The following is a 13352-nucleotide window of genomic DNA, read 5'->3' on the forward strand; positions in this document are numbered from 1 at the left end:
AGGACAGTCTCTGTAGCACTTATATCTGCAATACAGAAAGTTTCTCAGCCTAGAGTTTCTGAAGCAACTACTATGTGTAAGACACTGTTCAGAGCTGTAAAGGACACAAAAGAAAAAACATAATGGTTTTTGAGAAAATAAGATTAACACAAAATAAGGCAGCTTGGGCCATTCATTTCCCACAATTTTGCCTTTATGGAAATATTACAAGGATAAGGAAGCCAGGGAAGAGAGGCAGACGATAACTTTAGAGATGGCCCTGGGCCACATGGTGTTACCAAACTCTGGATTCCCAGTGACCCTCTTGTTGACCAGCAGGAGGGACAAAGGCACTGTCACAAGATCCCCCAGAACACTGTTCAAGGTCCTTGGCCAACATTGGGACCTGTTCATTCTAACTCCCTAGCATAACTCTTTGTTGATCCTTCCCAGTCCTGTTCTCAGAATGTTTTCCGGGATTGGGTTCTTACTCTCATTACTTTCATCCATATAGAACACATGTGCTTTATTGCCAACACCTGATTCCCACCTTGCCCGATTTCCTCTCCCTCTACCACATCTAGCTTCTGAAACTGGTTGGCCACATTAGGTTCTTGACCTCATTTCTTCCCTCTCTGCCTTCTGTCTTCCCTCCCCCAAACATTACTTAAGTCCATTCTATTTGTTAGATGCCATGCTGGTAAGCACTGGGAACACCAAGACAGAAAAAAAACATTGCCCCTGTCCTTGATGGGGTTAAAATCCAAAACGGGCAACCAACATGTAAAAGTATAAGTCCCCCTGAAGCTAACAGATTAACACCTGGGCCCCCCAGCTTCTCTAGGATGGGCTCTACATGAATGCCAAGGGCAAGTTTCTTCACTTTATCTCAATTGAATCTATTGCAAGCACAACCATCTATGAGGCAAAAGCCCACCAAGCAAGTCCTATTAATGTCCTTCAGGGCAAAGATAATGCTTGAACTTCTTAGCTTAATACAGTATTCTTACCACAGGGCATTTCTGGGAACAGAAAACTTGCTCATCAAAGAGGTAAGGACAAGATGGCGGAGTAGAAAAACACTGTGCCTGCTTCCTTCCATGAGTACATTAGAATTACAACTAAACTATAGAACAATCAAGCTGGAGAATGATCTGAAGTCTAGCTGAACAGAAGCATTATAGCTAAGGATATAAAGAAGAAGCCACGTCAAGACTTGTAGGAAGAGCAGAGACGCGAAACAACTGGCCCCAAACCTCCATGTGGCAGTTGAGAATTAGGAGAACTATCTCAGCCATGGAAGTTACCCCCAGAGGAGCAAGAGGCCCCAGCCTCACACTTGACTCCCCAGATCAGAGTACTGGTGCCGAGGAGTCCCCACAACATTTGGCTGTGAAAAACAGTGAGGATTCCACCATTCTGGTAAGACAGAAGGCTGCAGGAAACCCAGATATCCTCTTAAAGGCCTCGTGCACAGACTCAGTGACTCAGAGGCACTCACCTTGGGCTCCAGCGGAGGGACAGTGACACAGGGGACATCGGAGGCATACAGGGGTCAGACTGAGGTGTGTGGCTTTGAAGCGAGGGCTGGAAGACAGTTGGCATTTTTCATGTGGGTTCCTCCTCCTATGCAGCCAGCAGGTGGACGCCATCTTTTCTGAGTTAAGCCCACCCCCACAGGCCAAATCTGAATCTGATTGGTCTGGTGAGCTCTGCTTATTTGACCATGCTGACTCACTGAGACCCTGCCCCACCCAATTCACCCAATGCCAGAGGCACTTTCTCTGGTGAGCCAGCCCCACCCTTCACTGCACTCTTTCTTAGAAAACTATCAGAGTCCACGGGCCACAGGCAGGCAGCATCTGGCCTTGGTGTGCTTTGAGGCTTTTGCTGAGTAGCTCCAGGCTCAGTTCTAGCACCAAACCAGAATCTATGTTAACCTAGTGACCACAATTCTTCCCACTCTAGTGACTCCCTGAGACCCTGACTCATCCAACTTGCATGCTGCATGAGGCTTTATCAGTGGCTGAACCTTAAGGGAGCTGTCAGATGGCAGCAGGCCTCGGGGTGTCCTGGCTTTTTTGCGGAGCTACCCCAGGCCCTGTACTGGTGGCAACCATCCTCAGTTCACAGTATGCCCTCTCCCAAGCACCTCCAGGTTTGACACAGGCAATGAATAACCATGGATCACTTTGTAGCTCCTAGCAGGTATCCCTGGCAGGGAGTGAGTGACTTGGGCCTGCACAGGAGCCCCTCCCAAGAGGCCCCAGAACAAACATACTTTGAGGTTGGCTTCAGAGCACCACACAATTAGCCCCACAGGCAGCACACACAAAGGGCAGTCTCAACAGGCACCAGAGTCTGCTAGGCTGAATCCTACGTCATGGGTTAAGCCACACACACAGCCGTCTATAATCTGTGGACATGGCCAAACCTCACAGCCAATCAGGCTGAGGGTCAATCCCACCCACTGATGTGCCAATAGCAATCAAGACTCGAGTATAATAGGAGGGCACGCACAACCCACACAAGGGACACTCCTGGAGCACCTGGAACAGATTACCAGGAAGATGGTACCAGGGCTCCACAGGGCACCTACTACATAAGGCCCCCTGGCCAAGACTGGGAAGCATAGCAGGTCTAACTAATACATAAAAACAAAAAGAGGGGCAGCCAAAATGAGGAAACAAAGAACTATTGTACTTCCCAAATGAAAGGACAGGAGATAACTCTAGAAAAAAAAACTAAACAAAATGGAGGAAAGCAACCTACCAAACACAGAGTTCAAAACAATGGTTATAAGGACACTCAAGAAACTTAGTGAGAAATTCAACAAAAAGATAGCAAGCATAAAAAAAGATATAGAAACCATAAGAACCAGTCAGAAGTAGAGAATACAATAACTGAAATGAAGAATGCACTAGAAAGAATCACCAGCAGACCAGACGAAACACGGGGTCGAATCAGTGATTTGGAAAACAAGGTAGAAGAAGACATTTAATTGGAACAGGAAAAAAAAAAAAGAATCCAAAAAAAATGAGGATAGTTTAAGAAATCTCTGGGACAAAATCTAGCATACCAACATTTACAACATAAGGATACCAGAAGGAGAAGAAAAAAAGCAAGGGTTTGAGAACCTATTTGAAGAAATAATGACTGAAAACTTCTCTAATCTGATGAAGGAAATAGACATACAAGCCCAAGAAGTGCAGAGAGTCCCAAACAAAATGAACCCAAACAGGCCCTCACCAAGACACATTATAATTAAAATGGCAAAGGTTATAGACAAAGAGAGAATCTTAAAAGCAGCAAAAGAAAAGTAGTTAGTTACCTACAAAGGAGCTCCCATAAGATCACTAGCTGATTTTTCAACAGAAACTTTGCAGGCCAGAAGGAAGTGGCATAAAATATTCAACATGATGAAAAGCAAGGAACTACAACCAAGATTACTCTACCAAAGTTATCATTTAGAATTGAAGGACAGATAAAGAGCTTCCCAAACAAGAAAAAGCTAAAGGAGTTTATCACCACCAAAACAATATTATAAGGAATCTTAGAGAGACTTCTTTAAGATGAAAAGGGGCCGGGAGGGGGGGGGGGAGATCAAGTACCTGAATAATAAAATGACAATAACTACATATCTATCAACAATTACTTTAAGTATAAATGGATTAAATGCTCCAATTAAAAGATAGGGTAGCTGAATAAATAAGAAAACAAAACCCTTACATATACTGCCTAGAAGAGAATCACTTCAGATCAAAAGGCACACACGGAGTGAAAGTAAAGGGATGGGAAAAAGATATTACATAAAAATGGAAACAATACAAAACAAAACAAAAAGCTGAAGTAGCAATAGTTACACCAGACAAAATAGACTCTAAAACAAAGACTCTGACAAGAAACGAAGAAGGACCCAGTAATCCTACTTCTGGGTATTTACCCAAAAAAAACCAAAACACTACTTCAAGGGGATGAATGCATCCATATGTTCATTGCAGCATTGTTCATAAAGGCCAAAATGTGGAGGCAGCCTGGGTGTCCATCAATGGATGACTGGATAAAGAGGAGATGGTACATACCTACAATGGAATATTGCTCAGCAATAAATGGGAATGGGTTCTTGCAATCTGGGGTGGCATGGATGGACCTGGAGGGTGTTGTGCTGAGTGAAGTATGTCAGACAGAGAAAGATAGATGCAATGTGATTTTGCTTATATGTGGAATCTAAAGAACAAAATAAACAAACAAACAAACAAAACAGAAAGAAACTCATAGATACATAGAATAGTTTGGTTGTTGCCAGGTGAAAAGAGGTTTGGGGGTGAGTGAAAAAGGCGAATGAATTAAGAAGTACAAATTGGTTGTTACACAGTAGTCATGGGGATGTAGGATATAGCATAAGGAATATAGTCAATAATATTGTAATAACTATGTATGCTGTCAGATAGGTATTAGATTTATTGGGGTAATAGATGGGAGGGGGTAGAGGGGCAAGGTAAAAAAGGGGATGGGATTAATAAGTACAAATGGTATTGGGCTGTTGGAAAAGTCATGACTTATTTTTTCTATGTTTTTTGTTCCAAAAATGCGTCATGACTTTTTCAACAACCCAATAGTTACAAAATAGTCATGGAGTAAAGTAAACTATAGAGAATATAATCAACAATACAGTAATAACTATGCATTGTGCTCAGGTGGGTACTAGATTAGTCAGGGGAATCACTTCTTAAATTATATACATGTCTAACCACTATGCTGTACACATGAAATTAATATAAAGTAATATTGAATGTCAAAATAAATAAATAATAAAGAAAAAAGGCAGAGGAAAAATTGAGAGAGAGAGAGAGAGAGAGAATATGGATGGGGAGGAAATCATCAATAAAATAATGCAAGAAAATAACTAGTACTAAAGGGTGTGAATTTCCAGAGTGCAGGGGCCTCTACTTTAAAAACAGGGGCCTCTTTTTAAAAACTGCTGCCTGGATAACCTCAGGACACATATTCACCCCCATGAGTCCTACTTTGGCATCCTTTCTCTAGTACTTCTGTGTGTTCACCAATTCAGAGGTTCTCCCAACTCTGCCACTTAGTAATTTGTATGGAAGTTTCATGACATAGACATGATTGATTAAATCATTGGTCACTGAGGATTAACTCAATCTCCAGCATCCCTCCCCTCCCCAGTAGTTGGGAAGTGGGACTGAAAATTTCAACACTCTAATCACATGATTGGTTCCTCTGGCAACCAGACCCTAAACTAGCTAGGGACCCACCAAGAGTCACCTCATTCACATAAACACAGGTAAGTTTGAAAGAGCTTATTATGAGTAACAGAAGATGCTCCTCTCACCTTCCCCCCTCTCTCAGGAAATTCCAAAAGTATTAGAAATTCTTCTTGTGTCGGGAACCAGAAACAAAGACCAAATATTATAACCAAAGATGCTCCTATCACTCAGGAAATTATAGGAGTTTTAGGAGCTCTGTGTGGGAACTGGGGACAAAGACCACGTAGATATTTCTTTTTATGTCACAGTATCACAAAGACTCAAATTTTATTTCCAGGGAGCTCTATTGAAATCAATAGAAGGACAGCTGAATTCCTCAAATACCCTGGCAAGAGAAAGTGGTGCGTGTGTGTGTGTTGTGTGTGTGTGTGTGTGTGTGTGTAATTGTATCCATAGGACTAAAATTGTCATGCTATAAACCCATTTACTTTAGAAGTGTAGAGATTTTTACATCAACTGTCTCCAATAATTTCTGGTTTTCCTTTTAAAAAATGCATCACTAATTATAGGCTAGTCATCCCAGCTGGAAGCCTTTTATCCATGCTGGATATGGCCATTCCCCAGCAAAAACCAGATAAGCAGTATGTGTAGCATTTCAAAAGTCAAACATTACACAAGGTCACATATGAATGACTTTTCTTCTTAAATTAATGAATTATTTTGATGTTCCAGGAAAAAAAAATATCCTAATACATATTTCCTTTGGACTTCAACTATTAACCAATTTAAAACAGAGGCCTACATCACATCCCACTGGACTGACAATCTCCAAGATAGATAGATTCATACAAGCATATCTAAGTAGCTGTCTGTCTATAAATGTGTAACAGATAGAGGGGAAAAAAAAGAAAACACAAATATTTTCCTTAGCATTTTTTTATTCTAACTGTAATCTGAAGTTGGAAGAAGAGTAGCCATAATAACTGTCTTGGTTTTCTTTTTATCATGGTAACATATGTATAACATAAATTTTACTTTTAGTAATACCCTCTTCATAGAATATAGACCTCTGCCATCATATTGTATATTCACATCCTGTCCCTTAACACACACACCGTCTCTCACACATACTCATGTGCAGTTTCTGATACACACTAAGTCACAAGCACATGCATAACTATATCTTCACTTCGGGAATCCTGACACCTAATTAAAACATGGTGGTCATCAGGAGGTTAGTAGAAAGGAACCAATAGGATGAAGAGTCTATAGGAAAAGGGGACAAGGGATTTGTCCCTGTTGGAAGGAAAACAGACATCTAAAAATCCAAAACGAGGAAAGGGGTTGATTTGCATAAAAGGAGAGTACAGTTTGGTTTCTTTTAGCTGTCCATGGTTCCTTAGCATGAAAATGGAAATTAATGTGGAGTTTCAGGAACATAGAAGGAAATAATTGTGTTCATATATGCCTCACCCTCAAGCTATCTCCACATCTCCCTTGTGCTGTTCATAAGCAAATCTTAAAATCATAGTCCAGGGCTGACCGAGTGGCGAGTTGGTTAAGAGCTGGCTTGGGACGCCAGAAGGCCCCGGTTCGGATCCCACATATGAGGGCCAGTGACACTGCCCTCCACAGCTAAGATGCTGAACAACAGCTCAACCTGGAGCTGGGCTGCCGTGAGTCGCCGGCGACAGCGTAGGCTGCAGTCCCTGTGGCAGTGGGTTGCCATGGGCTACCGTGTGTAGCCAGCAGCCAGCGTGAGCGGCCAGCAGCCAGAGTGAGCGGCTGTCCAGAAGCCGGCGACTGATCTGCCTCACCCGGGAAGAGCGCAATGATGGTGCCAACTTGGGCCAGTGAAGCAACGTCCTCCACAACTAGACTGAAGAACAAAACGACAGCAACTTGTCTGTTCCCCTTCCCCCAATTCCCCAGCACTGTTCCCATCCCCTAATTCCCCAATAAAAATCTTTAAAAAAAAAAATCATAGTCTATCCTCACCCCTCTTAACTCCCATTCATTTCTCAACCCATTGCAACCTGGCTTCATTCCATAGCACTGTGCTGACATGGTTTCTAACAATTATCTCCTAATTACCAGCCCAATGCTTTATTTTTTGGTCTTCATTCTAGTGAAGCCTTCCGCAGCACATGACGCTATTGACAAGTGGCCTTGAGAACCCCTTAGCTTCTAGAACACCTCTCTCCTGACTCTTTTCCTGGCTGCTTGCCCTTTACTGTCTGGATGCCTCAGCTTATTTCCTGCCTTCTCCTGTTACTTGTTCTACATTCTTTCCTGGGGCAATCTGCTCCACTCCCCTGGCTTCTGCTTCACCTACACTGAGAACTCTCCAAACTATCTCCTGACCTGACTGACTCCTCCCTGTGGTTCCTCTTCTATATTCCCAGCTGCCTACTGGGCATCTCTTTCTCTCTGCCCGATTAGTGTCTCATAATTGACATGTCTAAAACCAAACTAAAAATAAGTAAGTAAAATAAAACAACAAGAATCTCTCCCCTTCATATTCTTTCTTTATATAAGTTAATGGCACTGTTAGTCTGCTCAAGCTGCCATAACAAAATTCCACAGTCTGGGTGGCTTAAACAGCAGACATTTATTTCTCATGGTTATGGAGGCTGGGCGGGAAGTCCAAGATCAGTTTCTGGTAAGATCTCTCCGCCTTGCTGGCAGTCAGCCCCCTTTTCAGTGTGTGTTCACACGAGGGAGAGAAAGAGAGAGCAAGCTGTCTGGTGTCTCTTCTTATAAAGACACTAACACTATTGGATCAGGGCTCCACCTCTATAACCTCATTTTACCTCAATTACCTTCTTAAGGCCCTATTTCCAAATGCAGATACATCGGGGGTTAGAGCTTCAACATATGAATGGGGGTGGTCACACTTGAGTTCATAGCAGGCAACATGCCCCAAGCTAGTGTTTATCCTTGACTCCTCTTTCCCCCACATCCAGCTGGACAACCCAATTCATGGGGTCCTGGCCCTAAATTTCCCTTTAGCCCATTCCTTCCTCCCACCCCTACCTTGATGCTTCCAGTTCAGGTGCCTCACCTAGACCGCTTTCTCTGGTTTCCCTGCTGCTCTGCCTCCCCCAGTCAACTTCTAAAATAACTGATCTGATCAGGATACCTATGCTGACACCATAAACTGTTATGCACAATTTCCCCCCGTCTAACCCTTACCTAACCCCTCTGGTCTCATTTCCAGCCATAGTCTGCATGCATCATGGTCTGGTCACACTGAGCTTCTAGATGTGCCAGCAAGGGCTGCCCACCTTCACATCTCTTCCTTCTTTCCGTTAGCCAGGATCTTCCTCTACTTGGGATGTGCCTTCCTTCCTTCTTCACTTGGTGAGTATATACCCATCTTTCAAGTCCCAGGTTAATACGGCCTCCAAGAAGTATTTCTCAATCCCCTCTGCTTAGCTGCCCCAGCATTTCAAACCCCTGTTACAGCATTTGCCATATTTGCACATTAGTCTACCCTTTTACACTTGTGGTTCCTCATGAGTCGTGACAGACTCTCCTTTGGTGCTGAGTACCTGGCCTCCATCCGTAATAAGTATTTGATAAAGGACAATGGAAGTGCAGTGTGTTGCAGAAATGTCAGGGGCAGATGTGCTGTATAACTTTTGCCCCTAACTTTCCTCAGTTAAAAAAGTAAATCTTAAATATTTTCAATTATGTATTTGTGTGGACCACTTAATTCTTCTGAATACACAGTATTATACTTGAAATATAGATGCATTCCTTTTACATATATTATAATGCTAATTTTAAAAAAATTTAAGGAGAAGACTACCTGGATTACAAGACAATTTTCAAAATAAATGTATGTTACTGATAATTAGGATACTTAATATATGATTCAAATATGATTTTAAGTCAATTATATAAAGGCAAGGACCATTATATTTTAGTGTCAACCAGTTATTATATTTTATTTTAGGTGTAATTTTAAATACACCTAAAAGGAAAAGGTTACAAATGTCATCATTTTAAAGCTGCTCCAGGAGTGAATGGCCTGACCTCCAGTCCAAAGCACCAGAATTTTAAAGATTATATAAAAGTTGGGTTGGCATTAAAACAAAACTCTTCTTAATTAGCCAGAATAAATCTTCATGCATTTCTAGCCATATGTTCCCAGAACAGCATCTCTTTTCACAAGAATCCTTAAATGTCTAGAAAGGTGGAAAATACAGACAAAAACCACACAGAATCATCTGAGGAGGGCATAGTACAAAACATCCGTCAGCCTTCACAGGAACTTCTTCTTACCTATTAAACCAGATTTTATAAAACAAAGTGGTTGAGGGAAAGCTTTTATATGAGCAGTAGTCCCACTGTGAGGAAAATCAAAGCCACAAAAATGTTGAGGAATCAGGACATTTTTATAACCTTAGATAGTGCTTAAATATTCCCTATAATTAACATCATTTGGGAGCTTTTTCTTCATGATGACTGGGAGGAAATCACTGAAATGAGAGAAATCTCAGGCAGAGCAGAGCTAGACCTTCAAGTACCCGAGAATGGGACTTGAGCCATCCAGAAACGTGGTACTTCTCTCATGGCTGAACAAGGATTTGTCCCCATAAAGGCACCAGTCTAGTGAAACTAAGTAACTAATCTAAACACCAGGACTCAGCTATGACTGGGAACAGGAGGGCGCCATGGGCTTGGCTGCTCTACAGAGGTTTTCGAGCGTGGGACTTAAGTGTTCGTACCCTCCACAGAAGCAGGAAGCCTGCCTGGCTTGTCTTTATGTGTTGGTACACACCCCCAAGCCTGGTGATTGCCGTATCCTAGTAGATCTATTCTATCTCTCTTCCTACTTCCTGTCTCCAACGCTGCTGTCACACCTCACCAATGCCTAATTCTTCTCATCTTGATACTTCTGCCTGTGCTTCTTCCTCACACCACCCCCTTCGCCTGGCAACTTGCTGTTCAGTTCTTAAAAATTCGGCTCTGCCATCTCCCCCAGGAAGCCTTCTGACCCTCCTCCCCAAAGCTGAGATAAGCGACCTTCTGAAGGCTGTGAGGAAGAATCTGTTCTGTGGCTATCTCCTAGCTTCTGGTGGTTTTCCAGCAATCTTTGGTGTTATTTGGCTTGTACAAGCATTGTCCCCATCTCTGCCCTCATTGTCACATGGTGTTTCCCCTGTGTGCACATCTGTGTCCAAAGTTCCCCTTTTTACAAGGACACCAGGCAGATTAGAGACTATCCTAATGACCTCATTTTAACTTGATTATCTTACTAAAGAACCTGTCTCCAAAACACATCACATTCTGAGGTATTTGGTGTTAGAGATTCAACATATGAAATTGGGGGGGACACAGTTCAACCCATAACAGACCCCATTATCTGTGTTTCCATAAAGCCCTTGATATATCCCAATCACTAGCTTAAAATTGTGCATTCAAAGGACTATTTCCTTTACTGGACTGTAAAGGAAATCTTTACTTCTTTGCAAAAGGTACTGTGTTATGTGATCTTCATACATCCAATGCAACAGCATAAAAACCAAATGAGTGAATGAATGAATGAGTGAATAGGGCCACTGAGAAGAGCCAAGCATCATGAATGAACTATGTGCAGATTCACTGGAGTCAACTTAAACATAAATTTTTGTGTTCCTTTATATATGCAGGATTACACACACACGACACATTACACACATGATAGGCAGATATAGTAAGTATGGCTTAAGTACAAATCCCTCCTCAGCTGTACATTTGCAAAGTTTTTGTCAGTTCTGAACCAGATCCTTTCCTTTCCTTTTTTTCTTTCTGGTGTTATCACCAAGAGGGGGTTTCTTCTGAAACCTTTCTGTTTCGCACCCCAAAGAAAGTGCCTTTGTCTTTTCCACTCCGTTGTCTCCCTGAGTCAGAGCCATTTGGTAAATGCAGAGATCTTCCTGGTGCTCCTGGTGCCTAATCCTACTCCCAGGGCTATTTTCCTTCCTATTGTCTTTGCACAACTGGCTTAGCTGAGTTTCTCCCTCCCCTGGCGCTGCCCTCTGGCACTTCCTGCCTCACTAGTTCCTCCCCCAGGGGAGGTCTGGGCAGGAAGGGATGTGCTCTCAGGCAGAATGCTGCCCAGAAGACTATCCCACCCCTACATTACTTAGAAATGGTTGGCTCCATAATTATTTCCCAATTCACACAGCAAATATTTGCACAGCAAATACAGAGACCTCAGACCCAGCCCCTTGGGGGAAATGGCAGCTTGGCTGGCCCTCAGATGCAGATAAATGCTCCAGCTCTCATTCCCATGGCATTTAGATTACAAATGCTTAGAATGTTTTCAAGAGCTCTGGGCACTCTCCAAATTTGAGTTTGCTGTGGTTCATTCTTAGTTATTGACAAGGTCCTTATCTGTGTTATTTTCATCTCTGGGAGATTTTCTTACCTGTTCCTTGGAAGGGCTAGCACACCAACACAACACACTAAGATGCAGAAAAGAAGATATAACATATGTGCACATGTGTTGGATTTTTAGTACTACATACTGACTTGATTCCCACAAGTATTTTTTAATAAATACACACACTTACATTAAAATTCAAGAACAAGAATTGTGTCATGAGTGCCAGTGTGGCTCTGAGTCTCCTAAGAGTGAAGGGTCCTGCCGTTCTCTTTCTCTTTAGCAAAACAATGATATCAATACCAGTTAACACATAGGGTTCCAATAATTTAAAAACATGATAAATCATGTTTAAAGCTTTTTCAGTATCTAATGGTAAATGATAAGCCCCAAATAAATACCAGTTAATATTATCAATATGTAGAAGTTTATCTGGCTCAGTGTCCGTAGTCTTCAAGATAATGTCCAAGAAAATTAGTATTTCTATTGGTTTTCATTTTTTGCATTTTCAGTTTTCCATGGTTATAAAGATCAAAATGGTTTATGTTGTATGTAAAATACATGGCAAAATACAAAATAAAAGCTACAAGTGAATCCTGTCAATTTTCAAAATATCCCCTGGATCCCATCGCTTTATACTGCCCTCACCACAACCATTGTAATTTAAGGGGCCGTATCCCTCAACCTAGATGATTAAAATAGGACAATGGTCATTCTAGGTACTCTCTCTTGCTTGCCTTCAGTTTATGCCCTACGAGGCAACCAGGTGGATCTTGCTCAAACTTAAGTCACTGAATTTCTGTCCTCTACTCAAAACCCTCCCCTTATACTTATGGTATAATCCAGAGTTCTTTGGGATGTATGCCAGGCACCACATGACCTGGGCCCAGTTCACCTCTCTGACATAACCTCGCTAGGCCCATCAGACAGGCCCCCTCCCTATCACTTGAACCCACTGAGAATATTCTTGTCTTATGGCTTTTGCACTTGCTGTTTCCTCTGCCTGGAACCTTCCTCCCACACATATTTTAATGACTCCCTCTCGCACCACATTCCAGTCTCTGCTCAAATGTTCTCTCCCCAGAGAAACCCCTCTCTGACCGGATATGAGAGAATACTCTCATCACTGTCTAGCCTCTTGTCCTGCTTTCGTTTTCTTCATAGATCACATAGCTAACAAGTGAAGAATGCTAGGAATTCAAATCTGAGACTGCATAAGGATTTTGATGGAAAACTATGGACATGTAATATCATTTAAGCAAGGGTGTCACATTAGAAGGATCTCCTTTTTTTAAGATCACTTCTCCTGCAGTGTGAAGTAGTGACTGATTGAGTGGAAACCAGTTAGGCAACTGTTTCAAGCAGAGTAGTCCAAGTATTGTGTTAGCTTAAAAAGTGCAATGTTGGGCCTGCCAAGTGGTGCGTTGGTTAGGAGTTGGTTTGGGATGCCAGCTCTGAGCAGCAGGGCCCTGGTTCAGATCCCATGTGCAGGCCAGTGACGCTGCGCCTTCTACAGCTAAGATGATGAACAACAGCTTGACCTGAAGCTAGGCTGCTGTGAGTCACTGGCAACGGCGTAGGCTACAGTGGGGTTGGCCAGCAGCTGGTGTGCGCTTTCGTGAGCTGCTGTGAACCACTGTGAGTGGCCGTCCAATGGCCCACGAGCAACTACCTCACCGGGGAAGAGTGCAATGATAATACCAACATGGGCCAGTGAAGCAACATCCTCCACAACTAGACTGAAGAACAAAAAGGACAGCAACTTG

At 42.6% G+C, this 13352-nt stretch overlaps 1 pseudogene; it reads left to right on the forward strand.

Annotated features, from left to right (window-relative positions):
• The first annotated feature begins 1275 nt into the window (after positions 1-1275).
• LOC109372550 (60S ribosomal protein L7a pseudogene) overlaps positions 1276-13352 on the forward strand; it is a 100408-nt pseudogene continuing 88331 nt past the window's right edge.

The sequence above is a fragment of the Hipposideros armiger genome, unplaced genomic scaffold, assembly GCF_001890085.2.
Source record: "Hipposideros armiger isolate ML-2016 unplaced genomic scaffold, ASM189008v1 scaffold_643, whole genome shotgun sequence".
Taxonomy (NCBI): domain Eukaryota; kingdom Metazoa; phylum Chordata; class Mammalia; order Chiroptera; family Hipposideridae; genus Hipposideros; species Hipposideros armiger.